Here is a 27,557-nt window from a genome sequence, read left to right on the forward strand (position 1 = left end):
ACCTTGTCTAGCAGTTTCTTATTATGGCACGAGTCTTAGCTCATAACTTTCAGTTCCCATAATATACTTACATCACACTTTAAAAAATTAAATCAATACTCTTCTTACAAAAGAGTAAGTAAAAAGGGTTCACTCCCGAGACAGTACTGTACTCAATGCTGATTATGTTTCCTTTCTTGTGCAACTTTATGCTTTTCCTCATTTTTGACTTGCTTTTCTGTACCTGTCTCATGATTTTTTCTTTATGATTCAACGGAACTGGGAAACCTCTGTTGCTTTTATTTGTCCTATGAGCGAGTGTATCAAATAATCTATAACTTACTTTTATTATTTTTTTTTCCAGGGAGACTGCCCTCCAGTCTCTTGAGGGTGGCTCCCTGCTGCTCCCTTTCTCGAAGCTTTTAGGAGCCTCTCATCTCTGGTGTCTGAAACGTCACGATCATATGCCTTGGACCTTTAATGACCCTTCATTCTGGAAACCAACATCTCTCAGTATGGGGAAATTTTCTTCTATTATTTCTTTGATAATTATCCCGTCCATTTTCTCTAAACCTTTCTAGAATTTCCAACGGTCAAATGCGGGACCTTCTGAACTGATCCTTAGTGTTCTCATTTTCTCTCCCATTATCTGTCTTTCTCTTTTTCTCTTTCTTTCTGTTCCACTTTGGGGGAAATGTCCTCTATTTTATCTTTCAGACCTCTTATTGAATTCTGAAATTTTGCTATCATTTTTAATAGCCAAGAGCTTTTCTCTGTGCTTTGATTTTATATATGGTATCTGTATATGCTTATAGTTTCTATCTATCTATCTATCTATCTATCTATCCATCCATCTTTCTCCCACTTTATTTCAGGTGAAAGGTCTGCTTTTATCTCTCTGAGAATATTGATAATATATATTTTTGAAGTTTTTTTTCTATTTCTGACCTTGTCTGTTTCTTCAGAGTTCCTTTCCTTTTTTTTTTTTTTTTTTTTCTTCCTATTTTCTTGTCTGGTCTTAATGGTGGAGGCTTTCCTAGAATGTCTGGTGATCCTCAGTTGCCCATATTTAAGATTGTAAGTCATTAGAAAACACCTGATTGGCAGCTCTATGGGCACGGCTGGGTCCTGTTTACTGGTGGGATTCACCACAGAGAGAATGGATAGGGCGCTGGCTTTTTCTTCAGGGGACACTCAGTATTGCCCTTTACCCTCTTTGTCCATTCAGTTTTTCCAGAGAAGAATTCTCTTGACTCTGTCAGGGGTGACTCCGGCAGGGGTGAGGGATGGAAGTTCAGGGATATCCAGGCTGTTGCCATTATGAATGCTCAGTTGGGAATGGAGAGTGAGGATCTCACTGTTCAAGATGCAGAATTTAACCTAAACATCCTGTTTTATGCCCAGTGCCGATACTTTACTCTCATCTGTCAATGCACATGGGTCCCTGAGCCCAGTGCTCTCTGGTTCAGTTTCTTCAGAGGGTGGCTGGTCCCTCACCTGCTGGCTCCCTGCTCACCGTTGAGGAGAAGGCTGCTTCCCTGACTGCACAGGCAATGGAGGGGATCCTGGAGGTCTAACCAGTGCCCCTGTTTAGCCCCATCCCAGCTTCTGCTGTGCCTCAGGCCCCTGCTTCCTTAGGACTGGGGTGGAGGGCAGTCCCCAGAGGCCACATCTCTTTTTCCAGGGAAATTTCCCTGCAGACAGGGTCATTTACATTTCCTCCCTCTATTAAGTCAGTTGTCACTCTTCCATTTGCTAACATTGGTCCTATGCCTCAGACATCTTTCCCACTTGCCTTTTCCTGGTCGGTTTCCAGTGACTTGAATTTCACGTTAGTGTGATTTCAGGAGGGAACAGTGATAAAAAAAAAAATGGTGATCAATCCACTATGTTTAGCCTGAAGCTTTTAGTTAATATCTGCCCCCTCACACAAGATTTCAAGAGCCCCATAGGTAGGGATTCTGCCTGCTTTGTTCAACACTTTTCCCTGCACTTAGCAGCATGCCTAACTCATACTTGGTTCTTAGAAAATACTGACTACATTAAAAGTGTGGAGGATGGGAGGTTTTATACGTTCTCTTATTTAGCGGTATCTATCGCACTGGATGTGGGGAGGAGGTCCTCAGTCTCCTCCTCTGAAAAATGAGGAGCCTGGGTCTGAATGGGGATTATCAGATGATCAGATGTGGTGGGGAGGGTCATACCTGTGATGGCAGAAAAAAAAAAAAAAACCTCACAGGTGGACAATCCCTTGATTCCACCAATTCGAACGTTGGAGCATTATGGAGACTGGCAGGATGCCCCCTAGAGAGGGGTGGGCGAGGGGTCCTGGGTGCCTGGCAGCAAAGAGGAAGGATCTGGCTCCAGCCCCAAGCCTTTCCCACTGTCCCCTTACCACACCCCCTTCCCAGAGCAGGCCTTCTGTCTCAGCTGTAGGGAAGGGGATGTCAGTGGGCACCGGAAACCTCTTTCCTACCTCCAGAAGGCCGGGGAGGGCTGCAGACCTCCGCACGGAGCCCAGATGCGGGTTGAGGAGCTAAAAATATAGCCATCGGTATCCCCCCTCCCCCACTGTCTTAATGTGGTTTTAAAATAAGTCAGCCTCTTTCTAGTTCTCGCTTTCCACTGTCATTTATTTCAGTTTTTATCTCCACAACAAAAATTCCTTCCGACTTTTTTTTCCCCCTCTCTCCCTGTAATGCTCTTCACTTTCAAATGCTAATAATCTCCAGCTGTAAAAGGCTTAGAAGTGGCTCTAGATTGTTTGATCTTTGGCCTGTGATCTGCTTTCATCTCTCTGCTTTCAAATGTTACTTTAGATTTACTTTAACCTATTAACATGCTTGGTATTCACAGACACGCACTCTCCAAACCAGCTTCCCAGCACCCCCACCCCATCATAACTAGACGAGGAAAGTGAACCTGTAGGCTCTGGGGAGGCACGTTTGGCCACGGTGGCAGGAGGCCTGGAAGGCAGGAAAGGCAGAGAGGAGCCGGCAGGGGATGGCTGGACGGAGGGGAGGCCATATGGAAGGAGAGGGAAGGGAAGAGGGGCAGGGGACCAAGAAGGCCTAAAAGGAAAGGAAGGAAGAAGACAGCGAAGCCAGAGAGTGGCAGAGTGGGACAGGGACAGGAGGGCAAGTCCCCAGCACAGAGCAGGCTGCCTCCCTGCTGGTTAGATGACTATCTAACTCGGCTCTGGCGGTATGGGTAGTGGGGGGACTGAATTAGTGCTTGAGATTTCTTGCACCCACTGTTGTGCTGGAATGTCTGCGTGTTCGTTTCCACAGGAAACGCGAGGCATGAATATGGATGAAACTCCTCACTGAGACCACAAGGGTACGGCTCAATTATTTGCCATATAAAGTAGCACACGAGGACTCTTTGCGCTTGATCATCTCCTCTGTGTAGGGCTGTGCGCGCGCGCCCGTGTGTGCTGGGGGTGCACGCAGGCGGTTCAGGGAGGCACCGAATCATCCAGGCCCTCACGGCGGTCCTAGCTGCAGCTGGGTGCCTGGAGGGGCACTGAGGAGAGAGACCTCACTGGCCCACGTGCCCCGCCCCCAACACAGGCCCGCATGTAGTGAGGGCTGTGACTCCACAGCCTCTGAAAGGACCAAAGGACAGAAGTCAGAGGAGGATTGGGCATACCAGACTTTCTGGAAAACCCAAAGGGCGGGAGCCTGAGGGCCCAGCTCTTCTGAGGCTGCTCCCTTGTCTGGGGAGAAAGCCTGAGCCACCCCCACTCTGTGGGAAGGCAGGAAGGAGAGAGAGGCTGTCTGAAGCTGGGCTGAGAGGGACACCAAGGGAGGCCAGGGTCCCCTGGACAGTCTAGCCACAGAGGAGAAGCGGCCAAAGCTGCTGAGGCCAGAGGAGTGCAAGGAACCCTCACTTGACATCAGAGAGTCTAGCGTTCAAGGGGCACCTGGGTGGTTCCTTGGGTTACATAGGACTTTGGCTCAGGTCATGATCTCAGAGTTGGTGAGTTCGAGCCCCGCATCTGGCTCTGTGCTGACAGCTCAGAGCCTGGAATCTGCTTTGGATTTTGTGTCTCCCTCTCTCTCTGCCCTTCCCCCACTCATACTCCCTCTCTCTCAAAAATAAATAAACATTAAAAAAAAGTGGGAAGGGGGCTGGGTGGCTCAGTCAGTTAAGCGTCTGACTTAGGCTCAGGTCATGATCTCTCAGTTCGTGGGTTCAAGCCCTGCGTCGGGCTCTGTGCTGACAGCTCAGAGTCTGGAGCCTGCTTCAGATTCTGTGTCTTCCTCTCTCTCTCTGCCCCTCCCCTGCTCATATTCTCTCTGTCTCTCAAAAATAATAAACTTTAAAAAATAGTCTGGAGTTCAAGTCATGGGCCAGTGACTTAGCCCCTCAGTTTTTCCATCTATGAAATGGACTAACAATGTTCTTACTGCAAAAGGTAGCTGTGGTGGTACAATAATCCCAGAAAGGACTATATTTATATTTCACTGAGCGCTCATTATGCAGCAGGTACTATTCTAAGTGTGTTACTAATATTAACTCACTTAATCCCCATTAATCCTCATCTAATACACATTTAACCCTATCAGGTGGATACTATGATCAGCCTCATTTTGCAAATAAGGGAACTGAGACACAGAGGGTTTAAGGCAATTTGCACAAGGTCACACAGATAGGGCTAGCATGTTTATTTTAGGTGAATTAGGCTCCTGGATTACACGTATGCATCTCTTACCTCCCTGAATCCTGCAACATCCCTCTGGGTTGGTATCAGGGCACCGGCTTTACATAGACCCTGGCAGTACAGCCTAGGTTCTCTGCTGCCCAGGCCCACACTCCTTATCACGCTCTGTTGTGAAGATGCTTTTCAACTGCAAAGCGCTGAAAAATGTCAGTTATTATTATCCACAAATGTTGGGGAGTCTCTGCCAAGGGGAAGACTCATGTTCGGGAGTCGGAGGTCTAGGGTGCTAAGGAAGAGGCGGGGTTCCTACGGGGTGTCCCCTCTCCCACACCTTCTCTAAGGCAAAGCAGAACCCTTCTGCTATTGCCAGTCAATTGCTTCTGGTCCTGAACAAAGAGAAAAGGGAGGGCAGCAGTTACCCCTGCTCTGTAACTCAACAGAATCAGCACAGAGAGGGAGGGGGAGCCAGGGACACCCCCCCCCCTTAGATCAGGGCACCACCTGGAATGAGCCAGATTCACAGCTGCCATGCCCCAGCTTCCCCCCGGTGGAGGTGGTAACCAGGGCAGGGTTTACTGGCTGAGCCCACCTGTGGGCGCTTGTGGGAACTTTCAAGCTCCCCGCCCATCATAGCAAAAGGGAAATGGACCCAATCTGAATACTGTCACGTGCCAGGCATCATGTGAATTATTTCCACACCTATCAGTGCATTCAAACTCCACACCAGCCCTGTGAGTGAGGCATCCACCCGCATCATCATTTTGCAGGTGCCGAGAGTCTAAGTGACTGAAACATGGTCACACGGCCTCTTCTCTTTCCAGCCCACTGCCTCCCGCAGGGCTCAGCGGATGTAGATGGATGACAAAAATCCAGTAGTGAACAAGAAGGGAGCTTCGGCCTAGATACCAGTGCTCCCACAGTCCCACGTAGGTCTTGTTTCACCAGGCACCAGACATGCCTGGGGCAGGACCTGGATCTGCTTGTGACCCGGTAGAACCCAAGCGTAAAGTACTTCTTCTCATCACTCTCTTTGGGCTCTGTCTCCTCCTGGCAGCTTGCCTGGTCCAGGGGTGGTGAGCCCTGCGTGTCAGTTGCCCACGTGATGAGAAGCCACTCAGCTCTTTCGCGTAGTGACTGTGTGCCCCCAGATAAGTAACTTAGCCTCTCTAAGCCAGAGTTTCATCATTTGCCTAAATAGTGAAACAGTGGGGGTGGTCCTAATGAACCAGGGCCCCAGAGGCGCGTGGCCCTGGGGCCTCTGTGTCTTCTGCACGGTCTGTGGGGTTCTCCCTTGGGAGGGTTCCATCTGACTGACTCCCTACCTGTAGGGCTGGTGACGAAGGGGGTAAGAACATTTGTATTGTCCACTTTTCTGTCTCCAGCAAAGCTCAGTTGCTCTGCCACCCGCCCCACAGGGCAGGCTGTCTTGCACAAGAGAGGCTATTTTCAGAGGCGCCTGCCGGGGGCATCATGAACACTGGAAAACCCAGCTTTGGCTACGAGGCCTCCCCCCGAGACCCAGTTGACAGCTCTTTGGTTCAGGAGGAATCCTTCTAGGTTGCTTTGGGAGCGGGGGGTGACGTCGGGGGTTGATTAGGATGCTTGTTGGAGCAACTCCTTCGCCTCCTCTGGTATCAGCCTCACCAGGAGACCGGGATCTGGGAGGGGCGGGGGGTACCGAGGAGAAGCCCCCTTCCTTCACACCCACCCACCAGCCCAGAGTCACTGGAAAGAGCAAATGCAAATGGATCCAAAGCACAATACCCAGAATACACTGCCTCGCGTCCTGGGGGCTCACTCTGAGTTAAAGCTGGGCTCCTCCTGGGGGCTGACATTTTCCCTGGTTCAAACAACATCTGTGGCTCGCTGAGCTTGGTGAAAGGTGAAGGAACCAGCCTCTGCCACTGCAGACTCCAGGGAAACAGAAAATCCAGCTTTGTAGGTCCCTCCCACCTGGAGGGGCTCCTGGGCCCACGCCTGCACTCGCACGCCCATACACACACACACATACACACACGCGACCCCACAAGCTCACACTCGTGGTAACCCTCACAGCCACTCAAAAGCCCACACGTGTGCATTCCCACATGCGTGCAGACTCACATGTGTGCCCTTTCATAAACACTCACCTCCACCCAAACCCACACACACGTGTGCACACACACATCTGTCCACAAACAACGTGCAGACTTCTATGAACCAGAGGAGAGGGCCCGCCCCCACCCCATCCACACCCCACACCCCAAGATCGGACAGGGGCAGACCCAGGAGAGGCTGCTGAGGGTTTGAAATAAATGCATTCTGAAAAGAAGGACTGTCTTCCCCTCCAGGCTCCAGGCCAAATCTCCAAATGAAATCAGGCCGGGGAGAAATGAACAACCGAGATGCACAAAACAATGTGAAGAAGAAACGAATAATAATATAAAAAAAAAGGTGAGAGTTATTTTTCAGCTCACTGGCTTTCTGAAAAGTAATATAAAGTTGAGCAGCGTCTTCTTGGAATCGACCTTTCTGAGCCGAGACCCAGGCCACACGCACATCTCTTTCCTCTCTTTCTATTACCCGAAATTTGTATGGTTTCATCTCCTCTGATATTCTTTCCCTTTGTGCGCCTGTGCAAACCCCTTGTGTCAGGGGCTTGTTCCTAACCCTGCAGCCCTGCCATGCCAGAATGTGTCTCCCGGGCTCCCTGCAGGGCTGAGAATTGAGAGCCTCCTCTACAGCTCCCCCACCAAAGTTGAGGCCTTGGCCCCCACCCAGCTCTGTCTTCCTCCCTGCCCAGAAGAGGCTGCAGCCTTCCCCCTCCCCGCCTCCCCCACAACGGCCTCCTGGCTTTCTTTGTTCCAGAGACAATTCTCTTGCACACTGTTCTTTGAAGCAGAGCTGGAAAGGGAAGGGTGGATGGACCCAGGGGTGCAGGCTCCTGGTGCAGGGAGGGCCGGACGATGTTTGGTGAGCGCACGAGAGAGCAGGTGAATCCTAAGAAGATTCTGTCTTCTTCAGGGCATGGTGGGGAAAAAAAAGTGTCCATTCTATTTTTTTTTTGTTTTAATTTTTTTTTTAACATTTACTTAGTTTTTGAGACAGAGAGCATGAACAGGGGAGGGTCAGAGAAAGAGGGAGACACAGAATCTGAAACAGACTCCAGGCTCTAAGCTGTCAGCACAGAGCCCGACGCGGGGCTCGAACCCACAGACCGCGAGATCATGACCTGAGCTGAAGTCGGACGCTTAACCGACTGAGCCACCCAGGCGCCCAAAAGTGTCCATTCTAAAATGTTCAGGGGAAAAGGATACAGAAGGGGAGATCCAGAATTTTCCTAACAATTATGACATTCCCTGTAGTTGCAGTCAATTCTCCACTAGAAATGATGCTGGAAGAACCTACCTAACAGTGGCCCCTTTGCCTGCCGTCTCTACCACCTCCCATCCCCAGACACACATACTCATGTACCTGCATATGTAGACAGACACACAAACTCGCATGCACGAGCACCTCAGACACATCCATACAGATGCACACACACACACACACACACACACACACACAGAGCCGTGAAACAAACATCCATATGCACTCCTCAAATGCACATGCATGTACACCCTCAAACACATCCACATAGATACACACACATGCACTCCTTACACACACTTGCACAGACAGGGGTACATGCACTTTCATCTGCATGGTTACCTTTTCGAGCTGCACTGGTGCCTTTTCCAGTGAACTGTGTGTCTACTCTCAACTTTCTGCCTTAAGGAGGTGGGGGACCTAATGGCTTTTGCAATAAAACATCAAATGTGGGGAGAAAGTGCCTGGTGGCATCTTTGCTACAAAGGTGAGTCAGGGGTGTCTGGCTAACCCCCGACTCGGGATGGAATGGCTTCAGGAGGACCAGTCACACACCTGTCCTTGGTCCACCCAGCAAGATAAGAACACTGATGGATGCGTTTGAGGTGGGGAAATGAGGGCATGGGGATGTAGGGAAGGTAATTGAAGTTTTTCTCTGGAAGAGACTAAGAGGTCTAGTGTAGCTAATTCCGATGTGTATCGCCTGATGTGTTCTTGTCCTCACTCAGCCGGTGGTTGAAGCCCAAGATGAGCCGTGGGAGGGGCTCAGGACATGACACGATGTGAGGGGTGGACTGCTGTGTGCCAACAGTGGTGATGATTGACGTGAGTAAATCCTTGGCTTTTTGCCTAAGTGCTTCCTCCTTTGTTATGTCATTTCTATCATCACGCTCACCTTGTCATGTAACTGGAACGGGTATTAGTATGCTTATGTTATAGATGAGGAGTCTGGGGCTCAGGGAAGGTGAGCAGCTTGCCAGGTGAATGAGTCAGGCTGGGCTAATCACTGTCACAAACAGCCCCAAAATCTCAGTGGGTTAGTTCCGTAAAAGTTTTGCAGATATGCCCCTCCTCAATGAGAACTGGAAAGGATGCCCCGCTTGATGCAATGTTTCTGAGACCCAGGCTCCTTCTTGGGGCTCTGCTATTCTTGGAGTGCTTGGAGTGTCTTGACTTGGCAGGTGCATGGAAAAATCAAGTGAGGGGTCTATGCATAATACTTTTTATGGGTGGGGCCTGGGAGTGGCGGCATCACCTCTGTTCATGTTCCATGGGCTAGAACATAGTCACCTGCTATGTTTACAGCAGGGAGGCTAGGGAGTGTCATGAAGCTGTGGGTCCGGCAAGAAAAGGAGAATGAGGGTACCAGTGAGTCCTGCCACGCCCAGACTCACACAGCCCACAGCAGTGAAATCAGTCCTCAGACCTATGTTCTGATCCTGGTGCTGTGCTTTTCTCTTCTGGCGCTTTACTTTGAAGTAGTAAGCTTTTTCAGTGGAGCCATGTTCCTGGTCTTTTTCTAGGTCTGGAAGTCCTTACATCGATAAGAATCCAATGATAATGACAACAGTATCTCCCTGTTATATGCACATCTCATTTCTTGTCCCCACCACCCCATAAGTTACATAGGAGAACCCTACCTTCTACTTGAGGACAGTGCAGCTCAGGGAGATCAAGTAGCTTCTTTGAGGTTGTGGGAAGGTGACAGTGTGAGTCTAAGCCTTTCTGGCTCCTGTCTTCTGTCTTTCTCCCATGCTGCTATGGCTCCTGCTGGACGTGGGATTGGGGTCTGAGTAGGTGGAGAGCCAGCCTTCTTAATCCCGCAGGGCAGACGTCCCTGAAGATACTTAAGTAGGATGCAAATGCAGTGGGCAAAGTTCTCGCCGCCTTCTGCGCTGGAAAGCATCTGGATAAATATGAGGGCCTAGGCCATTGTAGCTTAGTTTACTTGGCAGCCATGCACCTGGAGATATTAGCAGGGCTGGGAACCGACTTCCAGTTGTATGATCTTGAGCAAAGCTGGGTTGGGAGTCAAGAGATATTCATGCGGAAACCCAGCCATAGTTAACTGTGCAACTGTGGGCCTCTGCATGGAGGCCCGTGTGGTTCAGCACCACACCCTCCCCTCCTGCAAATTGGAGATGGTAGTTACCACCCTCGTTCCAGACCCTGCTATGCTGCATAGCCTCCTAATTGGTTTCACCAAGGCCACACCATTTGTCTTTAATCCCTTCCTGCACATCCCACAAAGTAACCTTCTTAACCACACACCCCTGTCGTCGTGCCTCTCTTCTGCACAACGACGTTCATGACTGCCATAATGTCCAAGCTCCTCAGTTAGCCCATCATGGTGCTTGATACTCTGCCCCTACATTACCCATCTAGACGGATCCCCCTTGACTCCCCTAAATGTATCAAATGTTATTCTTGCCGTACTTTCTTCTTCCTCCCTCGGACACCCCACTGCCGGGGTGCCCTCATTGCTAGACTACCTGTTGCTACTTCTAAGATACCGCTCTGGATCACTCAGCACAACCTCCACCCCTCCATCATTGTGATTGTACCCTCATGCCGTGCTTCCCTCCGAGGCACCCTTGGTGCTGTGGTCTTCTGAGAATGTTTCTTATCTTTTTCCCCAGCTGTGAGCTTCACCAGGGTGAGAGTTTAGTCTTGTACAATTTGTACCTTTGGATATAACAGCCCTCAGACAATAGTTGACGCATGAAAAAATAATCAGGAGATAGCCAAGACTTTCAGTGATATGCAAATGAAAGATATGGCTTAGGAGCCATCGTTAAAGTCGGTTTGACTGTTTCCTGCCAGCTGGGGGTTGTCAGGCAGTTTCCACGTCTTGAAGGGCTGCTAACCTCCTGGGTTTATCTGCAAGGCTGCATGGGTGGGACCTCCAAGCAGAGACCTGTGGCACTTTGAGCTGTGTATTCTCTGCCCACTGGGGGTTTATAAGCCCAGACCCCCAACAGGCTCACCTGTTCGGGAAGTAAGCTAGGCAGGTGCATTTGGGGAGCTCCTCAAATTGAGCTCTGTTGGCTCTCTGCCCACACTCCGCCCCTCCACACCAGGCCAAATTGTAGGCTGGAGCCAGTGGAGAAAGTAATGGATTGGAACCAGGATGCTCAGGTTAAGTGGGCCGCTTTGTGGAACTCATCCATAATCCTGCTGGAGCCCAGAGAACAATACGTTAATTAGAGCCGACAGCACTGCTCCCACCAGCCATCCATCCTGCCTGTGTCTGCAGGGCCTTCCCCATGGACACGCCGGCCCACTCCCTTCTCTGAAAGAGATTTATTCATTATCAATGTTTGTCTGTGAGAGGGACCCGGTGGGGAGGGAACAGGATTCCAAAGGGGACGGGATATGAAAGAGCTGCTGGCAGCTGACTAATGGGTGTGTCTGGGGGCTGGAGATGGGTGTTCCCAATTAGGAGGATGAGGCAAGCCCACTGGATTGGACAGGGGAAGAGGTAAGTCAAATGGAATTAGAAGAAATTCAGTAAACATGTCCAACAAGTGGTCCTTGTGGGAGTTTTAGCTTTGGACCTAGCTCACTTTAAGCCACAGACGATGGGGGGGGGGGGGGGGAGACAAAAAACAGATGAAGTCCCTTTATCTATAGTCTACCCTAGTGCTCCTTTGCAGAAGCACTCAAAAAGTGCTTGTTGGGTGAATAAATGTCTTTCATGGCAGCCAGAGGGACTTAGGTCGGACATCATAAAGAACTCTTTGCCAGGGAGCAGGAACTAGGGATGAGAGACCAAAAATGGGTTCTGGGGTTCCTACCCAGCAAGAATCTTTTGAAAGAAAGGCAGACATATTTCATTTGTCCTGGATCCCATTATCTGCATATCATGTGGAATTTTGGAGGAAATGGGAGAGGACCAGCTCTCCTCAAGAAAGCGGGACAGCCTAGGGAGGTAGGGAGTCAACAGGTCAGAGATGGCAAGGGACTAGCGGGCCTGTGGCCCACTGACCAAACCTCCAAAGGGAATGAGAGGGGTGAGCAGTGGGCTGCAAAGTCCTCACGAACTCATCTCACAAAGGGATATGAAGGACTCTAGCACCCTCTCAGTAGCCTCTGCTGCCAGGCAGAGAAAAGGGGAAGTGGGAAAGTGAGGGCCAGAGTCCCACCATCAGTGCATGCCAGCATCTGGCTGCTCTATGTGTGAGCCCCGGGGCCAGCCGCATCCCATTCCCCGGGGTCCTGTTTGACATGCAGAATCTTGGGCAGCACCCCCAGAACTACCGGATCCAGATCTGCATTTTAACGAGATCCTCCTGTGACTTCTGTGCACACGAAAGTTGGGGAAGCAAGTCAGCAGGATCATGTGCCTAGCTCTTAGAGGACCAGATGGTGTTTTGGGGAGAGAACTGTGTGAGTAGTTTGGAAGTTCTTGCCATAACTGTCTATTGACTGGCTGGGTGACTTGGGGCAAATCACTTAGGCCCTCTGGGCATTAGTTTATTCATGTCTAATCTGAAAGGACTGCGCCAGATCTGTGTTTCTTAAACTCTGTCAACCATCAGAATCCCCTGAAATGAAAGACAGATTCTTGGGTGCCAGTGGCACCCTTTGTGTAGAGCCTGAGATTTTCTGATTAGTTCCAGATGATGCTAATCACTGCTGGTGGGGGGAGCACACTTTGAGAAGTGCCTGACCAGATGATGTCTAAGGTTCCTTCTGATTCGGAAGCTCTATGGGGTTTTATTCTCCCATTTACGACTCTTCCTTCCCCCAGGGCACCAACCTGTTGCTCTCTGTCTCTGGCTCCCCTTCCTGTGTCAGTGCCATTTTTCCAGCACACCCAGGACTTGAGGGAGCCAAATCTTACAAAATGCGTGGAAGTCAATACAGGCAAAGTATTAGCCACAAAGATTTAAGAAGAGTCCTACGAAACACAGCAATAAAACCTGGAAATAACTATCCATTTCCTACAACAAAATGTCTCATTTCCGAGTCCATAAACGCTCCCCCTCCAGATCCCCGGACCCATCTGTTTTGTAAGCATGTGTAATTATTAGCACCATAAAGTCACTTTCTATACCTAATCTAATTATAGGGAGCCAAAGTAATATCAGGTAGAGGAAGGGGAGGGAAGAGATGCGCTCACTGCAAACTCAGACTATTTCTTTAAAGAGAGAGAAGTAGTCACATGAGAGTGTAATGATTCTTTATGGTGATATTATACTTCCTATGGAGGCTTTGGGGACAGCTTTGCAAATAAGACTGAGCTGGCTCATCTCAAAGTAAAGAGCAGTTTCCTGCCATGTACGGAGGATTTAGGCCCTACTGGGAGCTAGGAATTAGGATCACCGAGCTTCGTCTGCTCCCAGCCTTCAGATCCTCTGTAGATCTCAAGGACATGGCCTTCCATTCTAGGCACTTCCAAAACCGGTTTACCCTTTCCTTCCTTTTGCACTTCCTCTGGAAGGAAAAAAAAAATTACAAAGCTACTCTGAGATACGAGCTAACTAGGAACTTGTGGTTCAGAGTGAAGCCTCGACTACTGTTTCCTTTTCTCCCAAAGTGCCTTGGGGAAGCTATCTAGTCACCGGCTAACCGAATGAGTGAGTGAGTCACCGGATGAAGTGGTGAATGAATGGGTAAGTTACAGATGATGACAGGACTGTTCTTAAAGATGAAGGAGAACATATTCCTTCTCTTCATATGTCTTATTTGTGATGGGGTGTGGGACAGAATAAGGACCAATGAGGCATTACCGGCAGGCTGATTTTGCTTTACTTTATGATAAGCAAAATAGCATTCTGAGCATGTGAGCCCCTCAGATGGACCAGCCCTCTTTGGTTAGTGGTGAGTTCTCCATCACTGGAGATTTTCAGACAAGGCACATTTGCCTTGAATCTTGTCTAGGGCGTTGGCGTGTTAGGTAGGAAGAGAGGGAGCGGGTAATGAGGAGAATGTTTATTGAGCACATACTATGTGCTCGACTCTTTAGTTGTATAATCTCATCTAATCCATTCACCAAACCCATGAGGTTTACTCTGATCCCTGTTTTAAAAAGAGAGAAGGCAAGCTCAGAGCATCGTGGAACTAGTCCACGCAACCCAGCTAGTCAAAGGGGAACTGGGATCCAGACCAGGTCTGTCTGCTCCAGACTTCATCCGCCTTCTGCGGGGACTTGGAAATACTGTCCTATAGGCTTAAAATTCTTCAGTGCACTTTTCTGGAGCTGCACTTGACATGCTTGACTTTTGAAAACACAGGCTGCTGCCGCTGCTGGCGGTGATGTTGGTCTATCTTCTGGATCCACCTTTGAAAATTCAAAGAGGAGATATGGGAAACAGCTCTCTTGGTTTGTTAAGCTGCCCTGATGTCTCTCCTCATCTGCAGATTTGTCTGTCTGTGAGGATCCCATATAGACGTGATGGTTTAGGGGTTTCACTCCATGGCCTGGAAACCCATGCATGCGGTAGCCCCTTGCTTCCCCTCTTCACCCAGGGCAACGGCTCCTCTCTCCAGCTCTCACACTGACCCCGTTCAGGGCTGAATGGAGGAGTGTTTTGGCCAGGCAGGGGCAGATAGCTGGGGCTGCAGACCACGACACGGTTGCTAATTTCTTGTGCTGGGCAAATCCCAAAGGTGCTGGTGGGGCAGTCTGGAGAAGACTGAAAGATGGGCTGATGTGTGCTTTCTGAAGCGTCTCGGCAGCCTCTGGAGGCAGCTTTGCGTGTGTGTGTGTGTGTGTGTGTGTGTGTGTGTGTGTGACTCTCGTCTCTGTCCCTTGTTCTCATGCCAGCCTTTTCTGGATGCCCACCAGATTCCTTCCTGCCTATGTGCCTCAGTGCCCCGCTTCTCATTTCTCTTTGAAACCACGTGGCAGGACCCCTTTCCCAGTTGCAGGGGGAGCAGCTGATCAAGGGGGATAGGACACAACTTGTCATTTGGTACCAGGCCACCACCTTTCCTCTCTGAAGTCTACCCCCTTCTTTTTGCCCCTGCTTGCCTTTGCCTCCATTTCCTTCCAATCCAGCTTCATATCATGCTGGGGGAGGCCCGAGCTCGAGAAGGGCACCAGCCAGGCCCCTGGGAGGGCATCTGCTTCTGCTGATAAGTAGCCCTGTCTTTTTCCTACCCATTCGGTGGGGCAGAGATGCCCTCCCACACGAGCCATGGAATTAAAGCAGCGAAGTGGGCTTTGGCAACTGGCCTTCTGCTGGTACCAGACCTGCTCTCGTCTCCATGGATTTTTCTCTCTCTCAGAGAGTCACTATTGCCCGATTACAAATGATTTCTTCTTGCAAAGCACAAGAGGGTCTTGTGTGGAGCCCACCCCCTGAACGAGATGGGAAATTGGAAATCCAAGGGCCCAGAGCCTTAGGTCTGAGAATCGATTCCCAACCCCTGCCCTGTAGGCTGGGTGGAGGGGTTTCAGAGCAGAGGGCTGCACAGAGTGCAAACCCGACCCTACCCAAGTCAGAGCCATGGCTCAACCTGTCTAGCCCATGTATGAGCATACTAGGGCCTCTGTGAAAATGTACCGCAGACTGGGGGGCCGTAAACAGCAGAAATGTGTCATTTTTTCAGGTCTGGAGGCTTGAAGTCCAAGACCAAGGTGTTGGCAGGCTTACTTCCTTCTGATGGCTGTGAGGGCAGGATCCGTTCGGGCCTCTTTCCTCGGCTTGCAGGTGGCTGTTTTGTGCCTGTATCTTTTCACACTGTCTTCCCTCTCAGTGCCTCTCTGTGTCCAAATTTCTCCTTTTCATTAGGATGCTAGTTGTACTAGTCCACTCGGGCTGCCATAGCAAAATACCCCAGACGACGTGGTTTAAACAACAGAAACGGCTCTGAACAACAGAAACAAATGGAAAACTTTCTTACAGTTGTGGAGGCGGGAGAGTTCAAGATGAAGGTCTGGCAGGGCTCAGTTTCTGGTGAGAGGTCTCTTGCTGGCTTGCGGACAGCATCCTTCTGGCTGTATCCTCGTGTGACAGAGGGGAAGGCTCTGGGGTCTCTTCCTCTCCATAAAAGCACACGGGCCTTGTCAAACTAGGGCCCCACCCTTACGAGCTCATTTAACCTTTATCATCTCCCTGTCTCCAAATCCAGTCACGTTAGGGGGTACGGCATAAACATGAATTTTGGGGGGAGGGGACACAATTCAGTCAGTAGCGGCAGGCATGTTGTTGCGTTAGCGTCTACCCTAATGATCTCACTTGATTTTCTCTGTAAAGACCTTATAGCCGAGTAAGATCCCATTCTGGGGTCTGGGGAGACCTCACTTCAACAGGTGAATTCACTTCAGCGGGTGAATTTCCGGAAACGCAAGTCAACCAGTAAGACTCAAGTCCCACCCAGCTCCACCAGCCCCACACTCCCCTCACCACCACCCCAGAATCCATTACAAAGAGACCGATGGCTCCTCAATCATGTTTCCTTTCCTTGGCACAGTCTGCTTGGTTTTCTGAAGGCAAGGGATGGGAATAGTCCCCCCCCCCCACACTGCAGCTCCCTTTTCTGAGGGGGCCCCCAGGGCACCCCAGGCTCTGCCATGCACCCCCATCTTATGAGTTGTCAGCCCTACTCACAGCTGCCATTTTCCAAGTCATCAGCTTGTTCATTGGGGCCCGGGCCACCCCAGCTGACTTGTCTCTATTCTAGAAGGGAAGGAACCATAGCATTCAGGTGGCCGTTTGAGGTGTCCTTGGAGACATCCGGGCCCGAGCCAGCCAGAGAGCACGAGGGGGTGCCTCTGAAGAGGATTTGGGGATCAGGTGTGTGGGGAGAGTCAGGCAAGAGGGAGAGAGGAGAAGAGAGAGACTGGGAATTAGTCAAATTCCCCCTCATTCCAAGCTTGCCATCACACAGCCATGGAGAAAGCCTTTTCACCACACTTTTTCCTCATAATAGGATTATTCCGAAAACATTTCAAGCGAGAGAAATGCTGTTTTCTTTTAAATCTTTATTTAAAGGACACAAAGATCAGAATTTTCTTTTCCACATTGAGTAGCCCTTATATCTTTATCATTCTCCTGTAATTTCCTCCTGGAGATACAGAAGGCAGGCCCTCGCTATTAGCAGGAGGCCCTCGAGCCATGCTGTGCTTCTAAGTTCTAGAGCTGGGTGTGGGGTCAGGGCGTTGGGACTCCTCTTTGAGGAATCCCACAAAGTCGCATCCTGGCCCCCACTCCTGGTTCATCCCCCGCTGGCCGCAGGGCTTGTCCGCCTCCCTCCTCACACCTCCACACATCCATCGCTCAGCATCACAGGGCGTTGGCCTTGGCACAGGGGTGGGAGTCAGACGAACATGTGATCCAAGTGGACAGGGAGGTGGGAGCATGAAGGCTCATGGAGGAGGTAGATGTCATGTGGCTCCTTTTATTCTGTTTGCACCTACCCTGGTCAGCATCTGGGGAGAAGGATGCCTGCTTCCTGTGCTCCCCGTCTCTGCCTTAAAACAAGACTCTGACAGACAGAAGGGTCTTTGGACAGAGTAGAACTCATCTCCCTCCTGGATGTGTGGATACTGGCCAGGGCCCTGCTTTCATACATCCTGGGGAGGGGAGCACTGTTCCCCATCCCTGAGCTGGGGGGCAGCTCAGGATGTTGGAACATCTTCTCCAGTTTGGGTAGGATCCTTTCCAGAGAAAGAAACCCAGTAGGATGTGTGTGTGTGTGTGTGTGTGTGTGTGTGTGTGTGTGTGTATTTCCATTTATATGTATGTATTTATATATTTCCATATGTGTGTATATATATATATATTTTCACATATATATGGAAAGAGATTTTTATTAAAAGGAATTGGCTCATGTGCTTATAGAGGCTAACAAGTCTCAAAACCTACAGAGTGAGTGGGCAAGCTAGAGAGCTGCTGGTGTCGTCCCAGTCTGAAGGCTGGCAGGCTCAAGACCTAAGAAATTTTGCTGTTGTGGGTTGAATCCAAAGGCAGGAAAAAGCCGATGTCCCATTTCAAATGCAGTCAAGCAGGAGAAATTCTCTCTTACTCATGGAAGGGTCGGCCTTTTTGCTATAGTTAGGCCTTCACCTGACTGGATGTGGCCCACCCAACACTGGGGAGGGGTCTGCTGTAATTCAGTCTACCAATTCAAGTGTTAATCTCATCCAGAAACACCCTCACAAAACACTCAGATGAATATTTAGCCAAATGTCTTTGGCATCCAGTGGCCCCATCAGGTTAATACATAAAAGTAATCACCCCACTACCTTTCTATCATTCCCCACTTAGTCTGATACATTTCTGAAATACCAGGCTGCTCTGGCCAGAGAGGGCGATACTGAATGGCCTGTACTTGGTTCTATCTTAGAGAAAATGACTGGCTATCAGGATAAGGAAGCCCATGTCCCTGCTTCTCTCTGCCATGTCCCTCTCTGCTTCTGGGTGAATCATAGGCAGTGGTAGCTGGGCCAATAGGAATCATATCCTGGGATTGATCTTTGAAGAGAAAAAGAAAGCACATTTCCATCTCTGTTTCCCCCCTACTGGTGGCCTCATAGAGGAAGGAAAAGGGAGCTGCCGACTTAAATGCCAAAGGCTCTCCCTGCATCACATCCTCGAAGCTGCACAAAGACTCAGCAAGGGCAAATCTCCTCTCTGCTGTAACCACAAGGAAACATGCACGGAGTTTACATCACCAGCTCAGAGTCTTAGAACTGCCAACTGCTGGAACCAGGATTTGAATCCAGCTTAGGTATACTTTGAAACTTCCTCTTCCTGCTACATCTTGGGAAGCTGCATGTCTGTGCAGGCTCTGGAAACTGTATTGCCTCAGGGTGGGGGGGCCACCGTCAGGTTTAACAGCATTCTCACAGCAGCGATGTTGTTCTACCCAGGTGCCCAGGCAGTAAACCTGTCAGCCAGCAAAGGGAGTCACTGAGGGTTTGATGTCGCCGTGCTATGTCATCTACGGTCAAGAGTAAACGAGGAACCTGGAGAAGATGACTGCTAAGGGTCGTGTTCTCAGGTTCTGGGGTCCTCGGGATGAAAGCTTTTCAACCACCCTGGAGGATCCCCAGGGCAGGCAGCCTGGAGGCTCCTTCATCTTGGTGGCCCTGAGGAAGGGAGTATGTGGAGGAACAAGTGGCCAGAAGCCCAGAGCACCTCATGGTCTATGGTCCCTCGCCACGGTCTGCACACGGGCCTTGTTGGGGGAGGAGGTGTGGGCAGGAGCCTTTGAAAAGGGCACAGCGTGAGTGGAGCCCAGCTTCCTGTTTGTCTGGGACCCTGCCAGCCGTGTTCTGTGGTGACTCAGAAGAAGAGAGCAAACAAGGGGATTTTCAGATGGTCTTTGCATGCTTTCTCCTTTGTTTTCCCTTGGAGGGAGAGGCAGCCACTATGGGTCCTCTAAATCTTGGCCTGGAGGAGCCAGGCGCAGGAAGTGGGGCGGGGGGGGGGGGGGGGGATGGCTTATGTGAGATGAGAAGCCGAAGCCGCGCTAAGCCGAGCTGGGGCCAGTTGATATGCACCCTGCTCGGGGAAACTCCGGCTTCTCCGCAGAGAATGTGGGCTGACCTTTCTGGATCCCCTTGCTTCTCTTCCACTGGACTCTTTAACAAAAACTGTCACTAATCTGGAGGTCTTGGGGCTGGAGGGGCCTGAAGTGAATCGCCCGGATGCTCTGTAAACACCTGCAGAGAAGGGACCTCTGTACCCTGCCAGGACAGCCCGTCTTGTCTTGTGCAGCTAGTGCCTGCAACTCTGTCTGCTCGTAGCTTCGGCTCCCCATCCGGGGGCTGCTGAGCCCTGGCGTTTGCCCCTGCTTGTTTCGTGGCACTGCTATGCATAGGCTGTCCTCTGACCCCACGAGTGCGTTGTGCTCCCCTGGGAATGTGGCCTGTGCTCTGAAATTACTTCCTGTGGTAGCTGTTGCATCTCCTCAGCTGGACCGTAAGCTGTCTTCAGCAGGGACCAGATCGTCCCTATATTTTATATCCCACATACTCACTACTAGAGGGCTGAGCATATGGCAAGCGTTTAATCACTGCATGGTGGAAAGAAGGAAGGAACAGAGGGAGGAAGAGAGGGAGGGAGGGAGGGAATCGGGAAGGAGGGGAGGGAGAAAAAATAGAAAGATTTGTCCGCATCTTTTTTGTCCACTAGACAATGACTCTGCACTCTGGGGAGTGTCCCCTGTGACAATCATTGTCTCCCCTGTCTGGGAGATGCCCTGGTGTGGAGAACAGCTCTAGGCTCTGGCCTCGATACCCAGGTTGCAGCAATAGCCTCATATTGGGTTGTGTGGCCATCAAGTCAGATCAAGGGTCCTCACCCTGTGTAAACTGAGCTCCCTTAGGCGTGAGAGGCAATGCTCATGTTTATGACACGGAGCACTGTGATTCCAACAATAACAATTTTGTTATTATTTGATTAGTTTCTACTGTGTGCTGACCAATGAAAATTGCTTTATATACACGGTCTGTGTACACAGCTCGTGAGGTGGCCAGTTTTACTGGAAGTTCGGAAAGCTTAAGTGACTTGAAAAAGTAGGATCTGCACCCGGATCCCTAATGGCCTCCAGGCCCCAATTGTCTCTAATGCATCAAACTGCTTCCTGTCAAAAACAAATTAGGGTCCATGTGGGGAGGCGGTAGAGGGTGATGTTGGACTCAGAGACTGTAGGAGAGACTCCAAATCTTGTCATTGAATCACTTTCCCAGCTAGTAGGGTACAGCAAATACCCAGGCTCGTTCTTTTCCTGAGTTAGTACTTTCCTCGCCGAAGTGTGTCCTTTGCAGTCAGAGTGAGTCTGCCAGCCAGGCGCAACTTACTTTCCAAGAAGCCGGGGATGGCTGCATTAAAGACGTGGGTTTCCGGGAGCACTGTGTGTGTGTGTGCATGTGTGCATGTGTGTGTGTGTGTGTGTGTGTGTGTGTGTGTGTGTGATCTAGAAATCAGGCGGAACCCCACAAAGAAGATGTGGCTCTGAGGCAGTGACCAGTGGATCATTCGGCAAACTTTACTGAGCACCGACATGTGCCAGGGGCTGTGCTAAACCCCACAGGGTTGAGGAAACCACGCGCCCGCTCTGATCTCCAGGAGCTAGCGGATTGGTGAGGAAGACAGGATTCAAGGTGGATGGAGGCTCCTTCTGCTTGTGGCCAGACAGGGGAGGGGAGGAGAGGGCAGGGAGGGCGGCGGGAGGGAGGGGGTGTTGGGGAGGGAGGCTGGACCCAGGAGACCGTGGGGGAGGGGGTGGCACACCCGGGTCCCCCTGGAATTCTCCACCCCACCAGCCGCCCTCGGGCCTGGTTCTCAGTTTAAGTCAAATAACTTTGGTCTCCAGTTGCCTCCTGCCTGCCACGTTCCAACTCAATCATTCTTTGAAATTTGGAGCTGTAGCTAAAGTGCCTTTGCCCTGTAACAGGATTTTCACAGTCTCCACAGCAGCGGCTAGCGTGGCTCCTCACCTGCTGTTGTAATCTGCACCGCTAAGCCCGCGGCTCCAGGCGGAAAGCTTAACTCACCTTGCCCATTGGAGCTCACTCTTCCTGGCATCGGAGCCTCATTTCAGGAAGGGGAGCTAATCCGCTCCCCCCACCCCCACTCGGCACACAGAGACGTTTCAAAGAAAACACACACGAAAGAGGGAGTGCGGCCCCTCCTCCGAAGGGGCAGTGAGAACCCGGTGCTCTGCAGCTGATGAGCAACAGGAAAGGTGCCGGGCGTCTCTTCTCCTGAAGAGGGTGGGTGCCAGAGCCAAAGCCGCTGATTTTCCGGGAGATTTTGCTTCCTGGACAGGCCCAGCCTCAGTGTCTACCTTGTGAACGGGAGTGAGTGGTATGCCTCTGCCCTTGTGCCTGTCAATACCTCGGACCTTTATCTAAAGTCATTAATCACTGCTGGTAATTTTTGCCCTCTACCTCCATCTTAACACTTTATACTCTTGAGGGCGAAAGCCCGGTGTCTGACACATAGTAGGAGTTCGGCGACTGCTTGCTCAGTGAATGAGTTCTAGCACTTGAGCTCAGCTTCGTTCCAGGCGCTGTGAAGTAATGCACAAGAACACACGGGGAGCATGGGGAGCTGATCACATAGGCAATAAATGGAAAAGCAAATAGAAACAGGAAGAAGTTGGAAAGTCCTTGGAGGCAGGGGCCACGCATGCAGGCAAGCATTCATTCATTCAAGGGATATTTACCGAGCCTAACATATGCCAGGTGCTCTTCCTGGATGCTGAGAATAGAGCAGTGGAACAAGTTACAGACAAACATTCTTGCCCCTGTTCTAGTGCAAGGTACCAGATCAAGACTGGACATCAAACAGATTTTAACTTTTAACCTAAGAAATAACTTCCTGACAACTAGAATTGCCCAACGATAGAAGGTACTGCTGTGTAGTAAGATCCCTGTCTCTAAAAAAGCTTGAGCAGAGGCTACGTGGGCACACACGGGTGGTGTAGAGAGGGCACAGCAGACCCTACGCATCCTTGCCCGTGTCCTCTTTTTCCTATCTCTTCAGTGCACGCTGGCTGAGTTCCAGCTGCCAGCACCTGCATTTCCTTACCTGAGAGCTTTCTCTGGTCGCAGAACCTATTTTGTTGTTCACTGGGCAAGCAGGAAGTTGCCCCCTCATTGCCTACTACCCAACAAGGCCTGGGCACCAGAGGCCCAGGGTTAGCATGATTAAGCCGTATGTCCTGTCGGGGGAGGAGGGAGAGAGACACAGGTTGTTCAGTAGGTGTTGAAGGGGTTCAGAACGAGTTTCTTCAAAATGTGCCACTTTGGCAGGCGGGTCATTTTGAGCTGAAGGCGATCAAGGCCCAAAAGACTCAGAAAGAGCTTCCTACCTCCCCCTTAACCGCCTCTAAGAATTTAGATGGAAGGTGTGGTGCAGGAAGAGAGCCATCGGCAGAGACAATTACAAAGACTCGGGGCCAGGTAGGGTGAGCTGAGGGGGAGCTGGGGCCTGTTTGTGCAAAGTCTTCTTGTGTTCCATTGTCTCTGCTCCAGTGAGCAGCTTTTGTTTATCAAACATTTGCTCTTCCCATATTCCTATGAATTGTCTTCCTCCCCCTTGAAGTCTAAACCCCTACCCCCTCTCACTAGCTCAGGATGGCATATAAGCCTCAATTGCCTGGCTTTGAAACTGTCATGTCTCTATGAGGCTCCTGCACGTATGACATTTGTTTTTCTCTTGTTAATCTGTCTTATGTCAATTTAATTAATAGAACGGCCCGAAGAACCTGAAAGCGTAGAGGGAAAACATTTCCTCCCCCACAGTGTGGTCGCCCCTGTAGCGTGTCATCCAGATCATCCTTCGGGGAGGACTTGTTGGCCTAACTGCTAGGCAAGTGATCGGCTGGTGGACTTTGGCAGTCAGCCCCTAGAGAGATCACTTCGGCCACAGAAAGCTTCCTGCCCAAGGTTATCCCCCTTCTGGGCTGGTCCATATCCAGGGACAGGGTGATGTGGGAAAAAGACGGCCTGGCCATCTCCACTGGGTTTGGGACAGCTCTGAAGGGCCATTCCAAGGCTCCAGAGCAAATTGTGGGGTTGGCCAAGGCTGCTCTTGGTCTGCATAAAGGCCAGACTCCTCCCCGCCCCCCACACTTGCTTCCTAGCCTTCTTTTCCACAAGTACAGACTTCATAGACACCCCTTAGTAAGGACCCTACTGGCCAAACTCCATCTCAGGGGCCTCTTCCCAAGGAACCCGCCCTGTCACAGCGGGACCTCATCCCTGCCTGCTGGGCTGAGCCTCTGGAATCTGCCTGCCGAGCCCTGCTCCTTCACCACCTGTCATGTTTATGGAAAGCGCCTCCTACTACCTTAAAGAGCGAGTCTCCGGCCAGGCTCAGCACTTGCTCCACGGGGCTTCATCTAGGCTCCCACAGGAAAGAGTTTGTGTGGACAGGGTGGTGGGAGTAGGGTATCTGGTCCTCTGACAGCCATGCCCCTTTCTGACACCCACCGCCCCCCCGCCCCGCCCCCGCTGCCACAACCATGTTGCGTGTGGATGCCCCAGGCACTGTGCTCCCAGACAAACCTAGTCAGGGAGCCCCCAGGAAGATGAAACGGTCGTGGCCCCAGAGCAGCATCTCTGGATCTGAGGCGCATTCCAGCAGCTGGGACTGCGACGGGAGCTTGCTTTATTAGATCCCATTATATATGGATGATTTGCCATCCCCGAAGATAAATGGGAAACTTAATGCAGAGGTATCCTGTCTGGGGAAACTGGAGAGTTATGGATGTTAGCTTTGTAGCTTTATGAAAGCACTTTCTTATAGAAACTGAAATGACCAAGATTAGATTGAATTAGTATGTACTGGTATGAGCTTTTTCTCCCCCTATCCATCTTGATTTTTTTTTTTTTTTTTTTTTTTTTTTTTTTTTTTTAAGGAAAGAGATTTGCCTCCTCCGTGAGCATTTCATGAAAATGCAAATCCCAAGTTTGGGGTTGGTAATTAGCAGGGTTGCCTCCTGGTGCTAATGAGGCAGCTGCCCCAGCTGGAACTGTATCTGCAGGGGTGGGGAAAGAGGCGCCCTCTGCCGGCTTCCCTCCTGGGTGGTGCCTGCTCCTTCCCGTCCACTCTCCTCCCACTGGTACCAGGTGCCCCCCTCACTCTACAGCGTATAGAGACCCTTCCATCCCAGCAGCTGGGCTCCCGGCCGCCCCCCTCTGAGGGATGGGCTCTCCCTCACAGTGTTGTTCCCCAACCTGAACTTTGGGCCCAGGTCCCGGTCGGGTGGCCGGGCTTTCTGCCAGCAACAAATCCATCAGGTAAGTGAGCACTCTGATACCAAGCACAGTGTCAGGCACCGAAAAAACAAAGATGAAAATGCTGAGTCTGTGCCCTTGAGGGGAGAGCAGTGTATCCACTAACCCCATAGGGGCCCCTGGAAATAACTTAAGGGCAGTGTTCTGGAGGGGAAGTAATTTGGGGCTTAATTTTTCAGCTAAGCTTTCCGGAATCTCAGGCCCATCACTTCTGTGATTTGAGCCTCAGTTTCATCTCCTCTAAAATGGGATTATTAAAGCCTGCTCTGCCTCTCTAGGATATTAGGAATAGGAAACGTGGTGTTTATCTGGTCCAGTCTCTCCCCCTCAGTGGAGGAGGGAGCTCCGGTCTCTCGACAGGGGTGGGGCAGAATCAGTTGCGGGCATTTTGACCAAGTAAATTATTGCTCTTGTGCTGTGGGGATTGATTATGGGTAAGGAAAGGAAGATCTTTGGAGTCAGAACTGTATCAAAGAGCCTGGGCCTTCCGTAGCCACCACTCTTAGGAGCCATAGCAGCTGATCGGGACCCAGTGCTGAGGTCTGTCCCGCATTTGAAGCTTGGAAGGCTGGCAGGGAAGAGACCTTATTTGTGATATTACTGACCATGCTAGGCCTAGCACACACCCTACACTCCAAATGTGCACCAAACATCGGCACGATAAAGGCATCCCAAGAGTCAGGATGCAGAAGGAGGAAACAGAATAGTGTGTGTGCCACGGGGTGAATGGGGACCCCAGATCTGGGGGGCCCTGAGAGCTTCAGAGCCTCTCAGGCACTTTACTAGGGCTGCAGATTGACCTGGTGAGCATCCCGTCAGATGGTGAATGGGGGTGTCCCAGCATGGCTTCTGGAACTGCCTTTGCACCCAGGAGATTTGCAGAGATGGAGAGGGGGAGCCCAAAAATGAGATCAAAGTGGCCTCCTTGCAATGGACTCAGCCTCTAGGGGGTGTCAGCGCAGAAATGGAATTTGAATGAAGCTTTGAGCGCTGGGCTGGGAGATGAGAGGGGCCAAGAGCAGTTAGTCTCAGGTGGAGTCATTTAAAATTTACAACGCAGATTAAACAGCTTCCTTTGTATGATGATAAGCACTGCGCCTATCCCAGGTCCCAGGGTGCCATCTCCATGAGGGGCTGAGCTCTGTCAGATGGAGGACGAAGGCTAGCTCTGCTCACCAGCCAACACCGGACTAAGGCCTGGGGCCCACTTTTGCCACAGACCCCTCCTTGGCCGCTGCCACTGCCCACTGGGGCCCCAGGGCCGTCTCCATTCCAGGCTCCATCCAGCAAAGCTTTTCATCATGGGAGCTGCTTCTCCTATTACAGAAGCATTAAAAACTTTTTTTTGGCGTTTATTCATTTTTGAGAGACAGAGACAGAGCATGAGCAGGGAAAGGGCAGAGAGACAGGGAGACGCAGAATCCAAAGCAGGCTCCAGGGTCTGAGCTGTCAGCACAGAGCCGATGTGGGGCTCGGACTCCTGACCCGTGAGATCATGACCTGAGCCAAAGAGCCGAAGTCAGACGCTTAACTGACTGAGCCACCCAGGCGCCCCATATGGCAGCATTTTTTAAGCCTCTTGTCTATAGGCGCCTGGCTTTGGGCCTGGGAAAGGGAGACCTTGCCTCACATGAGGCATGCTTCTTCATCCTCTTTAAGGCCAGCTTCTTCATCTCCTTCTGGCTGAGGCAGGAGCAGAGCTGAAGAACCTTCCGTGACTTCAACCATCTCCTTCTCCATCCACATTTGGCAGAGGAGGAACCGAGCCTCCAAGGCCAGAAGACTTGCCCAAGGTCCCACAGCTAGTCTGGAGCCAGGTTGGAATTGAAATTCACGTTGTCTCTCTAACTCAATGAATCACTCAATCAATAGATTTTTCGTAAATACCTAGTATATGCTAAGAGCCGTGCCAGCCAAGGGGATAACAGAGAGCAAGAAGACAGGGTCTACCTTCAAGGACTTTGCCTTGGGGAGGGGGAGAATGAATGTATAATCCCCGCTTTTTCTAAGTGTTGCAAGGGAGAGTAAACAGGTGGTATGAGAGAGAAAAGCAGAGGAGGGGGTTACTCTCTAGAATGGGTGGCCCGAGAAGTCACAGCTGAAGCTGAAACCATATATAAGCTTACCTCTGCAGGAAGACTAGGGGGGCAGCAAAGACGGGGAAGAGTCAGATGCATCTGACTCTTGATCTCCAGGCGGGGGCTACAGCCTGTGCAAAAGCCCCAAAGTAGGGAAGTTTGATGTGCTCAAAGAGACCAACACCAGCAAGCAGAAGGGGGCGTGTTTGGGCAGGGTGAGCGCCAGCGAGAGTAGCAGGACAGGACGGTGGAGAAGGAGGCAGGCAAGATCATGAGACAGGCCTCCCTAAGTCAAGTTAAAGACAGGTTTCACTCCCATCTCCATCAGGCAGATAGGACATAATAGCTGCGTTTGGGCGGCACCAGGAAAGGTTGAAGCCTGACTGTGGCAACCCGGAAAAGGAGGGACCTAGTGGTGATGAGTACAGGGCTTCAGAAGACATTGTGGGACGCAAGGTAGGAGCTGCTGGAAAAGCTCCACTTGATGCCCAAGAAGGCCCAAGCCAAGAGGCTGGGTCCTGAGGCTGAGGCTGGCATAAGAGGCTGTCAGGGGGCAACCGAGGGGCCAATTTGACCAGAATGGGCTAGGTACTTCCAAGGACTGGGGCCGAGGTGGTGGTCTAGCCAGCCAGGGCCTTAACGGCTCCTGATGGGAGAGGCCAGACTTGGGCCTTAGGCTCTTCTGGTCGAATCTGTGCTAGAGCTGGGTATCTGTGATTCGCTTCTCTGCATGCTGCTGGTCCCCCGAGAGTCCTGGCCAGTGACCCTAACAGGC

At 51.0% G+C, this 27,557-nt stretch overlaps 1 long non-coding RNA gene across 1 annotated transcript in view; it reads left to right on the forward strand.

Annotated features, from left to right (window-relative positions):
• Positions 1–27,557, forward strand: part of LOC109278608 (uncharacterized) — a 310,568-nt gene that overhangs the window by 153,530 nt on the left and 129,481 nt on the right. The window contains exons 5-6 of the long non-coding RNA XR_002085752.2: positions 6,976–7,078; positions 8,725–8,821. This is a non-coding gene — a long non-coding RNA (uncharacterized LOC109278608). The remainder of the gene's footprint in view (positions 1–6,975; positions 7,079–8,724; positions 8,822–27,557) is intronic.

The sequence above is a fragment of the Panthera pardus genome, unplaced genomic scaffold (assembly GCF_024362965.1).
Source record: "Panthera pardus isolate Hobbes unplaced genomic scaffold, ASM2436296v1 HiC_scaffold_12, whole genome shotgun sequence".
Classification (NCBI taxonomy): Eukaryota; Metazoa; Chordata; class Mammalia; order Carnivora; family Felidae; genus Panthera; species Panthera pardus.